At 42.1% G+C, this 16,983-nt stretch overlaps 1 protein-coding gene across 1 annotated transcript in view; it reads right to left on the bottom strand.

Moving 5' to 3' along the window:
- Positions 1-16,983, bottom strand: part of CFDP1 (craniofacial development protein 1) — a 141,180-nt gene that overhangs the window by 73,340 nt on the left and 50,857 nt on the right. The window lies entirely within an intron of this gene.

The raw sequence follows: 16,983 nt of genomic DNA on the forward strand, positions 1-16,983 counted from the left end.
TCTACCCTATGATATAACTAGCAATCCTATTCCTAGGTATATAGTTACCCAAGAGAACTAAGAACATATGTCTTGAAAAAGCTTTGGAAATAACCTGGGTGTCCATCAACAGGATGAACAAACTGGTATAATCTCATACAATGAAAATAAAAAGGAATGAACTACTGATAGAGCAACATAAGTAAGTCTAAAAAACACTATGCCTAGTGAAAGAAGCCAGGAACAAAAGAGTTACACAAGGTGTGATTTGATCTACATGAAGTTCTGGAATAGGCAAAAACTAATCTATCATAATAAAAATGAAGGTAGAGGTTTGTCTGGGGTAGGGGGTGTAGGGGGTGGGTGAAGAGAACTAACTGGAAAGGGAACATGGGGAATTTTCTGGGATGATGTACTTATATTACACCTTATTTTAGATGGTGGCTACATGAATTTATACAATTGTCAAATCTTACTGAACTGGATGGTTGAATATAACTTCTGAATAGATAAAGTCTGAGAAAATAACGAAGCCTGGAGTTTGGAGAACTGTCACTAAAATGCTCTCTATCATTATTCTTGATGTGCGATCACAAGAATCCTTCAATGTATTTTACTCTAGTTTTGTCATTTATAAATGAGATGAAGGAATACTAACTACATGTAAAATAATATCCTTTTCTCTCCGAAATCTTGTTTTATTTATCTCACCTCTTTCTTAAATATTTTCAACAAATGTCTATAAAAGAAGGCATTTAGCTGAAAAAAAAGAAAAAAGGTGGCAAAGAAGAGAAGAAACTAAGTATGAGAAAAGATATGGAAAAAATTTCCTATATTCAAGTACAATTTAGTTCCTTTTTTTTTTCTTTTTTCTTTTTTTTTTTTTCATTTTTCTGAAGCTAGAAACAGGGAGAGACAGTCAGACAGACTCCCGCATGCGCCCGACCGGGATCCATCCGGCACGCCCACCAGGGGCAACGCTCTGCCCACCAGGGGGCGATGCTCTGCCCATCCTGGGCGTCGCCATGTTGCGACCAGAGCCACTCTAGCGCCTGGGGCAGAGGCCACAGAGCCATCCCCAACGCCCGGGCCATCTTTGCTCCAATGGAGCCTTGGCTGCGGGAGGGGAAGAGAGAGACAGAGAGGGAAAGCGCGGCGGAGGGGTGGAGAAGCAAATGGGCGCTTCTCCTGTGTGCCCTGGCCGGGAATCGAACCCGGGTCCTCCGCACGCTAGGCCGACGCTCTACCGCTGAGCCAACCGGCCAGGGCCTATTCAAGTACAATTTAGTTCCTAAGGAGAAAAAATATGAATCCATTAAATACGCTCATACTTTAAAGGAAATTCCACAAAACCTCTTTTCCCCACTGCCCCTCTCTACAGGTTCACTCAGCTCTTTTTTTTCCCTTGTAGTAAAAGTCATAAGAAAACCCCCCAAAGCAACAAAGAGAAGTCACCCTGAACTGGCTGGGCAATAAACAGGATATTGTTCCAAATGGCATAACGTTTAACTCACATCTCTGTAATGTCTCCTATATCCATCCCATCTACTCAACACAGAAACTTTGCTAGTGGTCCCCAGCCACAGCCAGAACAGATTAATAATAGTGTGTATATCATATAACAAAATCCCTTATGTACATTTTTAACTGGCACCTATACTAAATGGGAGAAAACAACTGAAGAGTTTTCATAGGGAAACCCAAAGTTAAGTGCAGGAAAGATTGAGGGAATACCATGTGTTTCCTGATAGGAAACAAAACTTCCAAGCACATATCAGAGCATTTGCTTACTCTAAGAAGGACGTGCACTGTGAAATGTACTGCGGTGGAAACACTTCTACAAAAAGAGGACAAGTCAACCTGAAGGAAATAGCAGAGGTTGTGAAATAAGTCTTGTGGAATGAGTAAGGAACTTCCTACATGTTTATGCTTGAACTATGGCATGATTAAGCTGAAAAAAATTGTCATTCCAATCATATAATAGACATTACAGTCTGTTTCTGGGGTCAGTTACTTCCTGAATAGAAGCTATGGAACCAAAAGCATTGTTTTTAAGATTAAGACTGATAGAATATATACAACCAAAAGAATAAGAATAAAATCTCCTTAGATCAACATTACCCAAGACTTTTAAAAAATGGTGATCACTAATAAAAGCCATTCATTCATTCATTCATTTGACAAACATCTATAAATTATTTACTGTGTATCAGACTGGACATACAAAACAAAGACACTAGGTCTATGCCTTCAAGCTCACAGTGCAGTGGTGAAGACCAGTATATAAACTGACAAAGTACAGTATAACAAGTGCTACAATACAAGCTATTAACAAATGCAGTTGGAAAGGGGTTTTTAGACTATGGCTGATTCAGCAGAAAAGGAGCTGATTTAAAAGATACTGGGGCCTGAGTACGTGGTGGTGCAGTGAACAATTTACCTGGAACGCTGAGGACCCAGGTTTGAAACCCGGAGGTCCCTGGCTGGAGCACAGGCTCATCCACCTTGAGCATAGGGTCGATGGCTTGAGTGTGAGATCTTCGACATGACCCCATTGTTGCTGACTTGAGCCCAAAGATTGCTGGCTTGAAGCCCACAAGTTCCCTGGCTTGAGCCCAAGGTTCCTGGCTTGAGCCCAAGGTTACTGGCTTGAGCAAGGGTTCACTGGTTTGGTTGGAACCACCCCCTCACCTCAATCAAGGCACAAATGAAAAACAATCAATGGACAACTAACGTGCCGTAGCTATAAGTTGAGTCTACGGCCATACCACCCTGAACGCGCCCGATCTCGTCTGATCTCGGAAGTTAAGCAGGGTCGGGCCTGGTTAGTACTTGGATGGGAGCTATGAGTTGATACTTCTCATCTCTACCTTCCTGTCTTTCTCTCTTGCAAAAAAAAAAGATATTGGGAAAAAAATAAAATAGTGGGCCTTGCAAGTATCCATGAAAGATAGACCACATTCAGGGCCATAAAATTAATATCACAAATTTAAGAGTTGAATCATATCCCATACAAGAAAAATCTATTTATTTATTTTATTTATTCATTTTTTAGAGATGAGAGAGAGAGACAGAGAGAGAGAGAGAGAGAGAGAGAGGAGAGACAGAGAGAGAGAAGGGGGGAGGAGCTGGAAGCATCAACTCCCATATGTGCCTTGACCAGGCAAGCCCAGGGTTTCGAACCGGCGACCTCAGCATTACAAGAAAAATCTAAAGGAGTTCATCACCACCAAACCAATATTACAAGAAATGTTAAAGGGACTTCTTTAGGAAAAAAAAAAGATTAAAAATATGAATAATAAAATTATAACAACTGCATACTTATCAATAATTACTTTAAATATAAATAGATTAAATGCTCCACTCAAAAGAATAAGAAAACAAGACCCATATAAGAGACTCACTTCAGATTGAAACACATACACAGACTGAAAGTAAAGGGATAAAAAAAGGCATTTCATAGAAATGGAAATAAAAAAAGCTGGGGTAGCAATATTTATATCAGACAAAATAGACTTTAAAACAAAGGCTATAATAAGAGACAAAGAAGGACTTTTTATAATGATAAAGAGATCAAACAAGAGGAAATAACCCTTGTAAATATTTATGCACCCAACATAAGAGCACCTATATATGTGAAGCAAATATTGAACGTATTATTTACAAAAGCATGAAAACTAAACAATATACACTGCTCACAAAAATTAGGGGATATTTTATAGTTTCATATTCATTTTGAAACATCCCCTAATTTTTGTGAGAAATATATTTCTAAATGATGCATGGGTCAAAAAGAAAGTTTCAAGAGAAGTTTAAAAAATGTTGAACTGAATGAAAATGAGAATAACGCATATAAAATTTCATGGGGCTCTGGCCAGTTGGCTCAGTGGATAGAGTGCAGCCCGGTGTGCGGATATCCCAGGTTCATTTCCTGGTCAGGGTACACAGGAGAAGCGACCATCTGCTTCTCCCTCCCTCTCTTTCCTAATTTCCCTCCCCTTCCCCTCCCACAGCCAGTGGCTCAATTGGTCCAAGCACTGGCCCCAGGGACTAAGGATAGCTCAACTGGTCTGAGCCTTGGCTTCAGGTACTGAGGATATAGCTCAGTTGATTCAAGCATTGGTTCCAGATGGGAGATTGCCGGGTGGATCGCAGTTGGGGAGCATGCAGGAGTATGTCTATCTCCCCTCCTCTCGCTTAAAAAACTTCATGGGATACAGCCAAAGCAGTTCAGGAGGGAAATTTGTAGTACTAAAAACATATATTATGAAGAGGAAAACTTTCCAATCAACAATCTAAGCCCATACCTCAAGAACCTAGTAAAAGAAGCATAATATACTATATGCAGAATGAGAAGGAAATAATAATGAGCAGAAATCAACGAATTAAAAACAAATACAAGAGAGAAAAATCAATGAAACAAAGAGCTAGTTCTTTGAAAAGAGCAATAAATCAATAAATCTTTACCAAGACTGACAAAAAAAAAAAAAAAGGAGTAGATATAAATTACCAATATCAGGAATAAAATTAGTAATCACTACAAACTCCATAGACATCAAAGGGCTACAAAAAACTCTACACATACAAATTTAACAACTTAGACAAAATGAGTCAATTACCCAAAAAACATAAAACTCTTTCTAAGACAGATAATCCAATTAACCCTAAAACTATTAAGATAAAATTTATAATTTAAAAAGTCCCAAAAAATGAAATCTCTAGGGTTAGGTGGCTTCACTGGAGAATCTACCAAAGTTTAAATAAAAATTAGCATCAATTTTACACAATCTCTTCAAAAGAGAGAGAGAGAAGGGAACACTTCACAATTCATTTGAAGTTAGCATGTCACACTGTAAGCCTTCAAAATTATGATGTTGGGGGTGAGGGGAAAACAATTTAGTCCATAACAAGATTTAATGCAATTCCTATCAAAATACATTTGTGTTTTTTTTTAAGATACAGACAAAATTATTCTAAAATTTAAAGGAAAAGGCAAAGAAACTAGAATAATCAAAACACTTTCAAAAAAAGGAATAATATAGTGGGAGAGATCAGTCTACCAAACTTTAAGATTTATCACGTAAGTCAATAATCAATCTTGTGTGGTCCTGACAGAGGGATATATAAATACATGTCAACGGAACAGAAAAGAGCTCAGAAATAGACCCACACAAATATGCCCAACTGATTTCAACCTGGGTTGTTATTCAAATAATAACAGGACTGGTCTTAGGCATATAAGAAGATGGAAACCTAGAACTAAAACTCTTAATAAAGTGAAAACTCTGTGCCTCCTTAGAGAAAGGACAGACTAGAAAACATTCTCCTAAAATCCCAGGGAAAATCCCAGGAAACAGCCCAGGAAGAAGACAAGCCCCTGCTTGGGCTACGGGGAATGGAGGAAGGGAAAAGTATCTCCTGACCACTGGTACCCTGGGTAGCAAGCACCAGAATTGTGGCTCATAATTATTTTAATTATAATACCTGAATGCTCCAGGAACTCCAAAGCAAGAAATTAACATAAAAATTAGCTCAAGCTAGGGCATCTGGAAGGAAATTCATATCTACTTTAGAGAAATACAACTTCACCCCAGGCCATATGAGATCACCCCACAAATAAAACCTTGCTGAAGTAAAACAAAAAACTAAGCCCTGGCTGGTTGGCTCAGTGGTAGAGCATCAGCCTGGCATGTGGATGTCACAGATTTGATTCCTGGTCAGGGCACACAGGAGAAGCACCCATCTGCTTCTCCACCCTTCCTCTTCTCCCTTATCTCTCTCTCTCTCTCTCTCTCTCTCTCACATTCTCCCACAGCCAAGGCTCCACTGGAGCAAGTTGGCCCCGGGCACTGAGGATGGCTCCATGGCTTCACCTCAGGTGCTAAAATGGCTCTGGTTGCAATGGAGCAAGGGCCCCATATGGGCAGAACATCACCCCTAATGGGCTTGCCAGGTAGATCCTGGTCAGACATTTGCAGGAGTCTCTCTGTCTCCCCATTTCTCAGTTAAAAAATACAAAAAAACAAAAAACTAAACACAAAAGGAAATAATCTACTATAACAAAACCAATAAGTAAGAACTTCTGATAAAAATATCATCAGATAGCAACTATAAAGGAAGTATACTTAAAATGATTATAGGCCTGACTAGGCAGTGGCGCAGTGGATAGAGCGTCGGACTGAGATGCTGAGGACCCAGGTTCAAGACCCCGAGGTCGCCAGCTTGAGCAAGGGTTCATCTGGTTTGAGCAAAAAAAGCTCACCAGCTTGGACCCAAGGTTGCTGGCTCAACAAGTGGTTACTCGGTCTGCTGAAGGCCCATGGTCAAGGCACATATGAGAAAGCAATCAATGAACAACTAAGGTGTTGCAATGTGCAATGAAAAACTAATGATTGATGCTTCTCATCTCTCCGTTCCTGTCTGTCTGCTGTCTGTCTCTTTCTTTCTTTCTTTTTTTTTTTGGCTGCGGGAGGGGAAGAGAGAGACAGAGAGGAAGGAGGGGGTGGGAGTGGAGAAGCAAATAGGCACTTCCCCTGTGTGCCCTGGCCGGGAATCGAACCCGGGTCCCCCACACGCCAGGCCGACGCTCTACCGCTGAGCCAACCGGCCAGGGCCTGTCTGTCTCTTTCTATCCCTCTCTCTGACTCTCTCTCTGTCTCTGTAAAAAAAAAAAAAAAAAGATTATAAATATAAAATAAAACCTCAAAACTGTTAAGAATAAGATCCTATGGAAAAAGAACAAGCAAATTTGAAAGTAACCAAATAGGTTTTTTAAAATAAAAAACTAAGCCCTGGCCGGTTGGCTCAGCGGTAGAGCGTCGGCCTAGCGTGCGGAGGACCCGGGTTCGATTCCCGGCCAGGGCACACAGGAGAAGCGCCCATTTGCTTCTCCACCCCTCCGCCGCGCTTTCCTCTCTGTCTCTTTCCTCCCCTCCCGCAGCCGAGGCTCCATTGGAGCAAAGATGGCCCGGGCGCTGGGGATGGCTCTGTGGCCTCTGCCTCAGGCGCTAGAGTGGCTCTGGTCGCAACATGGTGACGCCCAGGATGGGCAGAGCATCGCCCCCTGGTGGGCAGAGCGTTGCCCCTGGTGGGCGTGCCGGGTGGATCCCGGTCGGGCGCATGCGGGAATCTGTCTGACTGTCTCTCCCTGTTTCCAGCTTCAGAAAAAAAAAAAAATAAATAAAAATAAAAATAAAAAAAATAAAAATAAAAAACTTAGTCACTGAAATTAGACTCAATGGACAAATTAAAACAGATTAGACACAGCTGAAGAAAAAGTAAAGCACTGGAACAAAGGTAATAACCAGAAGGCAACTCAGAGAAATGAGATGGAAATACCACAGAGAAAGACAGGAAGTGATATGGAGAATAGAATGGGAAGATCTAACATATACCTAACTGAAGTTCTAGAAGGAGATAACATTGCAAAGAGGTAATATTCAAAGAGAGAACACCTGACAATCTTTCAAAAGCCAGAAATCCTCAGACTTAAGAAACAAAACTAAATGCACAGCATCTATATTATTGAAACTACAGAAATCCAAAGTTAAGGAGAAGCTCTTCAGAGTCTCTACTCTTGCCTGACCAGGTGGTGGCACAGCGGCGCAGTGGATAGAGCGTCGAACTGGGACGTGGAGGACCCAGGTTTGAAACCCTGAGGTTGCTGGCTTGAGCCCAAGGTCGCTGGCTTGAGCAAGGGGTCACTCGCTCTGCTCTAGTCCCCTGGTCAAGGCACATATGAGAAAGCAATCAATAAACAACTAAGGAGACTAAGAAGCCACACAAAGTATTGATGCTTATCTTTCTCTCTCCCTGCCTATCTGTCCATCCCTCTCTGTCCCTGTCACAAAATAAAAAAGAAAGAAAAAAGGAGTCTTTACTCTTTCTAGGGCATAAATAAGAAAGAATAAAATAACTATACTTCATGGTCAAATATTTCAAGGGCGATTAGTGGAACAGGAATATGAAGAAAGAGGACATGTATCAGGGAAGGGTTTGGGAGGGCAGAGGTAGGGTTTGAAAATGGGCAGGATTCCTATAGATGGAGAGAAATGAGGACTACTGGGGAGGGGGTTGAACATTCTGAACAAAGCTGAAGGAGAATATGGATCAAAGGAAAGGACTCCTTTCTGGCTGTCAAACAGAGTAACTCAGAAAAGGTATGGTTGGCTAGAGCTAAAACATGGTGTTCATTAATATGAGGCTAAAGAATATGCATATAATAGGCAACAAGGATCAAATATTAAGTGAATGATGTGATCTAAATTAAATCTCTACTAAATTTCCCCAGCAGTGGCATGTAGGGTAGATATAAAAAGGACTACAGTGTTTAAATAACTTAGAAAACAATTAAAATAGTTCAAACCTTTCAAAAGAAAATAATATTCCAATTACAAGAAAAAAGGCAATGGGAATAAAAATGGAATATAGAGAAAAGAGAGGGAGGAGGGAGAAGAAGAGGGAGAAGGAGAGGAGGGGGAGGAAGGGGAAGAAGAAGAGGGAGAAGGAGAGGAGGGGGAGGAAGGGGAAGAAGAGGGAGAAGGAGAGGAGGGGGAGAAAGGGAAAAGGAGGAAAAAGAGGAAAAGGGGGAGAAGGGGAGGAGGAAGGAAGGGATGAGGGGAGAACAAAAATGAATATTTATGGACATTTTAAAGGTGAAATTAAAAGGAGTTCATGGATAGGGCAGTTAGGCAGGGGGGTAGGCAGGGAAGGGAAGGTGAGAACTGAAGATGGCACTGAGGTTGGGGCCTGAGTGATGGAGAGAACAGTGGTGGTTCATTATAACAGCAGGTTGGACCAGCAAATGAGGACAGTGGATTGGAAAGAAGCCTTCGATTCTACTCCAGGTTCACTCTCTTAAGCAAGCTATTTAACTTTATAGGTTGTGTTTCTGCAGCTTTGTAAAATGGCAAGATTTATCCCAAGATGTATCTTGGGAAAACCCTAAACAAACGGAGAAAAGATTACAGTAGAAAGCTCAGAGGCATACCAGCCTTATCAGAAAAGGGTATCTTATCACACTGAGAGAAAGGAGTTGTGTACTATTTTCCATTGCCAACCAATTTCCTCAGTGATTGATAAAATATATATAAGGAAAAGAAAAGCCTTTATCACAGACTTTCCCTTCTATACCTGTGAAACAATGATCCTTTGCTTTCATAAAAGGCCTATTTAAAAGGAGTTTTTAAAAAAAAATAATATATATATATATATATAAAAAACTTCAGGGCAGCAAGATGGCGATGGAGTAGGCAGACATACCAACTTCCAACTCCCAGAACCGAAGTGGATTACAACTTAATTTTAAGAACCACCATCTGGAAAAACCAACTTTGAACTAAACTAAGAGGACTTTTCAACCAAGGAACACTGAAGAAGCCACGCTGAGACTGGGACCGCGCAGAAAACCTCTTTCACAACCACCCACCCGGGGGCTCTGGGGGATGGGAAGAGAGGAGAGGACTGAAGCAGTGGGAAGAGAGTGTAATCTAGGAGGCACAGGGAGAAACACTTTGAGAGACAGCCACCCTAACCCCTGGGCTGAGTCACTCCCCAAATCTGAAGTGAATATTTCCCCTGGAAACAGCAATACCAGCAAAGGGAAGCAGGTATTCCCAGCCAAACAAACTCTCCCGTGGCACTAAGAGCAGAGCCACTTAGAAGCAGGGAGCTGTCAGGACTACAGTATGGTATTAGGGTCTGACCTGCAGCGCCCCCACCCACACTGCTGAGGGCTTGCTGGAGGGTGGGCGGCAGCGGCGGGACGCGAAAGCAAGGTTCTGTTGAGGGCGTGGGTGGTGGGTGGGGGTGGAGCTGGTCAGGCCATGCCTGAGGCCCGGCGTGAGCTCAGTCTACCCCAGCGGGGCTGGAGGGGACACGCAAAAGCAGTCCAGCCGGCTGTGGGCCCGCCTGCAACCCCGCCTGCGGGAGGAAGGGTGAGAGCCTGGGAATGGGCAGAGATCCTCCCCTGAGCAAGGAAATGTGGGCACGTGGGTGCGTGCAGCCTCGCCGGACCTGCCAAGCCCAGGCTTCCGACCCTACTGGCGAGCTGGCTCCGCCTGCCCAGGCAGGGCGAAGGCCCAGGAAAAGGAGGAGCATGCGCCCGCAGCCCCACCTGGCCACAGAGCGTAGGCTTGCGCCCTGTGCACCAGCTGTCTCTGACCACGGGGGCAGGGTGGAAGCCTAGGAACAAGTGGAGACCCGCAGCTGAGCAAAGGTGCTCACCCCTGCCCTTGGTGCCCAGGCTTGTGGCCCCAGCGGGGTGTGCAACCCTACCTGCGGGTGCAGGGCTAAGGCAGAGACCAGCTGAAGCTTGAAAAGCCGGGCACCTGAACACACCCCCTCCGGTGGAGGAGAGGTGGAAACCGCATTGACAGCCGCAGCAGGCTGGTGCTGGCAAGGCCTATACCGGAACACCCTAGGCATCAGCAGAGGGGGTGGCAAGCCTGCAGACAGACCACACCTAGGGAACACAGAGGCAATACCCATTGGACTCCAGTGGCCAAACCTTCTTATACACAAACAAAATAGGCAGGCAGAGAAATGCAACCCAAATGAATCAAGAAAAATCCCCAGAGAAGGACCTGAATGAGTCAGATATAACCAAATTACCAGATGCAGAGTTTAAAATAATGATTGTTAGGATGTTCAAAGAGCTTAGAAAAACAATAGATGGTCATCATGAACACCTAAATAAAGAGACAGCAAGTATAAAAAAGGAAATTGAAATAAAAATCAGTCAGAAATGACAAATACAATATTAGAATTGAAGATCACAATGGAAGAAATTAAAAACAGGATGGATGAAGCTGAGGATGGAATCAGTGAGTTAGAGGACAAGACAAACAAAGGCACGGAAGCAGAGTAGAAAAAAGAAGAGACTCAAAAAGTCTGGGAAAACTCTAAGAGAGCTCTGTGACAACATGAAGAGAAATAACATCCGCATCATAGGGGTTCCTGAAGAAGAGAAAGAACAAGGGATAGAAACTTTGTTGAATCAAATCATAGCTGAAAACTTCCCTAAACTGAGGCAAGAAAAAGTCCCACACGTTCAAGAAGTATAGAGAACTCCATTAAAGAGAAACACAAAGAAATCTACACCAAGACACATCTTAATTAAAATACCAAAGCTAAGTGATAAAGAGAAAATATTAAAAGCTGCTAGAGAAAAAAAGGCTATCACCTACAAAGGACTCCCCATAAGGATGACCTCTGACTTCTCAACAGAAACACTTGAGGCCAGAAGGGAATGGCAAGACATATTCAAAGTAATGCAGAACAAGAACCTACAACCGAGACTATTTTAATCCAGCAAGGCTATCGTTTAAAATAGAAGGAGAAATAAAAAGCCTCCCAGACAGCCCTGGCCGGTTGGCTCAGCGGTAGAGCGTCAGCCTGGCATGCGGGGGACCCAGGTTCGGTTCCCGGCCAGGGCACATAGGAGAAGCGCCCATTTGCTTCTCCACCCCCACCCCCTCCTTCCTCTCTGTCTCTCTCTTCCCCTCCTGCAGCCAAGGCTCAATTGGAGCAAAAATGATGGCCCGGGCACTGGGGATGGCTCCTTGGCCTCTGCCCCAGGTGCTAGAGTGGCTCTGGTCGCAAAGGAGGACGCCCCGGAGGAGCAGAGCATCGCCCCCTGGTGGGCAGAGCGTTGCCCCTGGTGGGCGTGCCGGGTGGATCCCAGTCGGGCGTATGCGGGAGTATGTCTGACTGTCTCTCCCCGTTTCCAGCTTCAGAAAAATACAAAAAAAAAAAAAAAGCCTCCCAGACAAAAAAACAAACAAACCTCAAGGAAGTCACTACAACCAAACCAATGCTGCAAGAAATGCTAAGGGGCCTGTTGTAAACAGATCAAAGGGGGGAAAAGATTATAGCAAAAGAGGAATGCAGCTTTAAAGAATAAAATGGCAATAAACAACTACATATCAATAATAACCTTAAATGTAAATAGATTAAATGATCTGATCAAAAGACATAGAGTAGCTGCTTGGATAATAAAACAGGACTCTTACATATGCTGTCTACAAGAGACACACCTTAAAACAAAAGATGCACAAAGACTGAAAGTGAAGGATGGAAAAAAATATTTCATGTAAATGGACATGAAAAAAAAGCTGGGTAGCAATACTTATATCTGACAAAATGGACTTTAAAACAAAGGCTATAGTAAGAGATAAAGAAGGTCACTTCATAATAATAAGATAAAGGGAGCAATCCAACAGGAAGATATAACCATTATAAATATCTACACACCTAATATAGGAGCACTTAAATATATAAAGCAGACTTTGTTGGATATAAAGAATGAGATCAACAGCAATACCATAATAGTAGGAGATTTCAATACCCCACTAACATCACTAGATAGATCCTCAAGAAAAAAAATTAACAAAGAAACAGCAGACTTAAAGGACAAACTAGATGAACTCAATTTAATAGATATCTTCAGAACCTTTCACCCTAAAGAAGCAGAATATACATTCTTTTCAAGTGCTCATGGTACATTCTCTAGGATAGACTACATGTTTGGTCACAAAAGCGGTCTCAACATATTTAAGAAGACTAAAATCATATCAAGCATTTTCTCTGATCACAATGGCATGAAACTAGAAATCAACCACAACAAAAAAATTGAAAAATACTCTAACACTTGGAAACTAAATAGCATGTTATTAAATATTTGAATAGGTTAACAATGAGATCAAAGAAGAAATAACAAAATTCCTAGAAACGAATGATAATGACCATACATCAACTCAAAATTTATGGGACACAGCAAAAGCAGTACTGAGAGGGAAGTTCATAGCATTACAGGCATACCTTAAGAAGCTAGAAAAGGCCCTGGCCGGTTGGCTCAGCGGTAGAGCATTGGCCTGGCATGCGGGGGAACCGGGTTCGATTCCCGGCCAGGGCACATAGGAGAAGCGCCCATTTGCTTCTCCACCCCCCCCTCCTTCCTCTCTTGTCTCTCTCTTCCCCTCCCGCAGCCAAGGCTCCATTGGAGCAAAGATGGCCCGGGCGCTGGGGATGGCTCCTTGGCCTCTGCCCCGGGCGCTAAAGTGGCTCTGGTCGCGGCGGAGCGTCGCCCCTGGTGGGCGTGCCGGGTGGATCCCAGTCGGGCGCATGCGGGAGTCTGTCTGACTGTCTCTCCCCGTTTCCAGCTTCAGAAAAATACAAAAAAAAAAAAAAAAGAAGCTAGAAAAAGCTCAAATAAACAACTTGACCCTGCATCTAAAAGAACTAAGAAAAGAACAGCAAGTTAAGCCCAGGGGTAGTAGAAGGAAGGAAATAATAAAGATCAGAGCGGAAATAAATGACATAGAGGCTAAAGAAATACAGAGGATCAATGAAATCAGGAACTGGTTCTTTGAAAAGGTAAACAAAATCGATGAACCTTTAACTAGACTCACCAAGAAAAAAAGAGAGAGGACTCAAATAAAAATTAGAAATGAGAGTGGAGAAATAACAACTGATACAACAGGAATACAAAATATTTTAAGAAAATACTATGAAGAACTGTATGCCAAAAACTAGACAACCTAGATGAAATGGACAAATTCCTTGAAACATACAATCTTCCAAAAATCAATCTGGAAGAATCAGAAAACCTGAACAGACTGATTATACCAAAAGAGATCAAAACAGTTATCAAAAAACTCCCAACAAAGAGAAGTCCTGGGCCTGATGGCTTCACAGTGAATTATACCAAATATTCAAAGAACTAACTCTTATCCTTCTCAAGCTATTTCAAAAAATTCAAGAGGAAGGAAAACTTCCAAGCTCCTTTTATGAGGTGAACATAATTCTGATTCCAAAACCAGGCAAAGACAACACAAAAAAGAAAATTATAGGCTAATATCCCTGATGAATATAGATGCTAAAATCCTCAACAAAATATTAGCAAACCGGATCCCCAGCAATATATGAAAAAATCATACACCATGATCAAGTGGGATTTATTTTGGGGAGGCAAGTCTGGTACAATATTTGCAAATCAATCAATGTGATTCATCACATAAACAAAAAGAAGGAGAAAAACCATATGATAATTTCAATAGATGCAGAAAAAGCATTTGATAAAATCCAGCATCCATTTATGATCAAAACTCTCAGCAGGCCCTGGCCAGTTGGCTCAGTGGTAGAGCGTCGGCCTGGCGTGCAGAAGTCCCGGGTTCAATTCCCGGCCAGGGCACACAGGAGAAGCGCCCATTTGCTTCTCCACCCCTCCCCCTCTCCTTCCTCTCTGTCTCTCTCTTCCCCTCCTGCAGCTGAGGCTCCATTGGAGCAAAGATGCCTGGGCGCTGGGGGATGGCTCCTTGGCCTCTGCCCCAGGCGCTAGAGTGGCTCTGGTCGCAACAGAGTAATGCCCCGGAGGGGCAGAGCATCGCCCCCTGGTGGGCAGAGTGTCGCCCCCTGGTGGGCGTGCCGGGTGGATCCCGGTAGGGCGCATGCGGGAGTCTGTCTGACTGTCTCTCCCCGTTTCCAGCTTCAGAAAAATACAAAAAAACAACAACAACCTCTCAGCAAAGTGGGAATACAGGGAACATACCTCAACATGATAAAGGCCATCTATGACAAACCCACAGCCAACGTCATACTCAATGGGGAAAAATTAAAAGCAATCCCCTTAAGATCAAGAACAAGGCAGGAGTGCCCCCTTTCATCACTCTTACTCAACATAGTTCTGGAAGTCCTAGCTACAGCAATCAGACAAGAAAAAGAAATAAAAGGCATCCAAATTGGAAAAGAAGAAGTAAAACTATCATTACTTGCAGATGATATGGTATTGTATATAGAAAACCCTAAAGTCTCGTCCAAAAACTACTGGACCTGATAAATGAATTCAGCAAGGTGGCAGGATATAAAATTAATACTCAGATATCAGTGGCATTTTTAAAAATTATTTTTATTCATTTTTTAGAGAAGAGAGAGAGAGAGAGAGAAAAGGGGGGGGGGGGAGCAGGAAGCATCAACTCCCATATGTGCCTTGACCAGGCAAGCCCAGGGTTTTGAACCGGCAACCTCAGCATTCCAGGTTGACGCTTTATCCACTGCACCACCACAGGTCAGGCAATCAGAGGCATTTTTATACACCAACAATGAACTGTCAGAAAGAGAAATTAAGGAAACAATCCCCTTCACAGTTGCAACCAAAAAAATAAAGTACCTAGAAGTAAATTTAACCAAGGAGATTAAAGACTTGTACTCGGAAAATTATAAGACATTGATAAAAGAAATCAAGGAAGATACAAACAAGTGGAAGCATATACCGTGCTCATGGTTAGGAAGAATAAACATCATTAAAATGTCTATATTACCCAAAGCAATTTATAAATTCAATGCAATACCAATTAAAATACCAATGACATACTTCAAAGATATAGAACACATATTCCAAAAATTTATATGAAACCAAAAGAGAACACGAATAGCCTCAGCAATCTTGAAAAGGAAGAATAAAGTGGGAGGTATCACACTTCTGGATATCAAGTTATACTACAAGGTCAATGTACTCAAAACAGCCTGGTACTGGCATAAGAACAGGTATATAGATCAATGGAACAGAACAGAGAACCCAGAAATAAACCCACACCTTTATGGACAACTGATTTTTGACAAAGAAGGTAAGAGCATACAATGGAGTAAAGACAGCCTCTTTAACAAATGGTGTTGGGAAAACTGGACATCTACCTGCAAAAAAATGAAACTAGACCACCAACTTACACCATTCACAAATATCAACTCAAAATGGATAAAAAAGACTTAAATGTAAGTCGTGAAACCATAGCATCTTAGAAGAAAACATAGGCAGTAAGCTCTCCGACATCTCTCGCAGCAATGTATTTACTGATTTATCTCTATGGGCAAGTGAAATAAAAGACAGGATAAACAAATGGGACTATATCAAACTAAAAAGCTTTTGCACAGCTAAGGACAATAAGAAAAGAATAAAAAGACAAACTACACAATGGGAGAACATATTCGACAATACGACTGATAAGAGGTTAATAACCAAAATTTATAAAGAACTTGTAAAACTCAACACCAGGAAGACAAACAATCCAATAAAAAAATGGGCAAAAGAAATGAATAGACACTTCTCCAAAGAGGACATACAGATAGCCAATAGGCATAAGAAAAAATGCTCAACATCACTAATCATTAGAGAAATATCAATACAAATTAAAACCACAATGAGGTATCACCTCACACCAGTCAGAATGGTGCTCATCAACAAAACAACACAGAATAAGTGCTGGTGAGGATGTGGAGAAAAGGGAACCCTCCTGCACTGCTGGTGGGAATGCAGACTGGTGCAGCCACTGTGAAAAACAGTATGAAGATTCCTCAAAAAATTAAAAATCTAACTGCCTTTTGACCCAGCTATCCCACTTTTAGGAATATACCCTAAGAACACCATAGCACTGTTCCAAAAGGAGAAATGTATCCCCATGTTTATGGCAGCATTGTTCACAATAGCGAAGATCTGGAAACAGCCCAAGTGTCCGTCAGTGGACGAGTGGACTAAAAAGCTTTGGTACGTACATACTATGGAATACTACTCAGCCATAAGAAATGATGACATCGGATCACTTACAACAACCTGGATGGAGCTTGATAACATTATACTTAGTGAAATAAGTAAATCAGAAAAAACTAAAAACTTTATGATTCCATACATAGATGGGACATAAAAATGAGACCCAGAGACATGGACAAGAGTGTGGTGGTTACGGGGGGAGGGGGGGAGGACAAGGAGGGGGTAGGGGAGGGGAGGGGCACAAAAAAATGAAACAGAAGGTGACGGAAGACAATTTGACTTTGGGTGATGGGTATGCAATATAATCAAATGTCAAAATAACCTGGAAATGTTTTCTCTGAACATATGTACCCTGATTTGTCAATGTCACCTCGTTAAAATTAATTAAAAAATATATATGTAACTTCAATTTCATAAAGATACTTCATAATCAAGCCTTCACAGAACTGAAATTCTGCCTGGCT

The sequence above is a fragment of the Saccopteryx bilineata genome, chromosome 9, assembly GCF_036850765.1.
Source record: "Saccopteryx bilineata isolate mSacBil1 chromosome 9, mSacBil1_pri_phased_curated, whole genome shotgun sequence".
Taxonomy (NCBI): Eukaryota; Metazoa; Chordata; class Mammalia; order Chiroptera; family Emballonuridae; genus Saccopteryx; species Saccopteryx bilineata.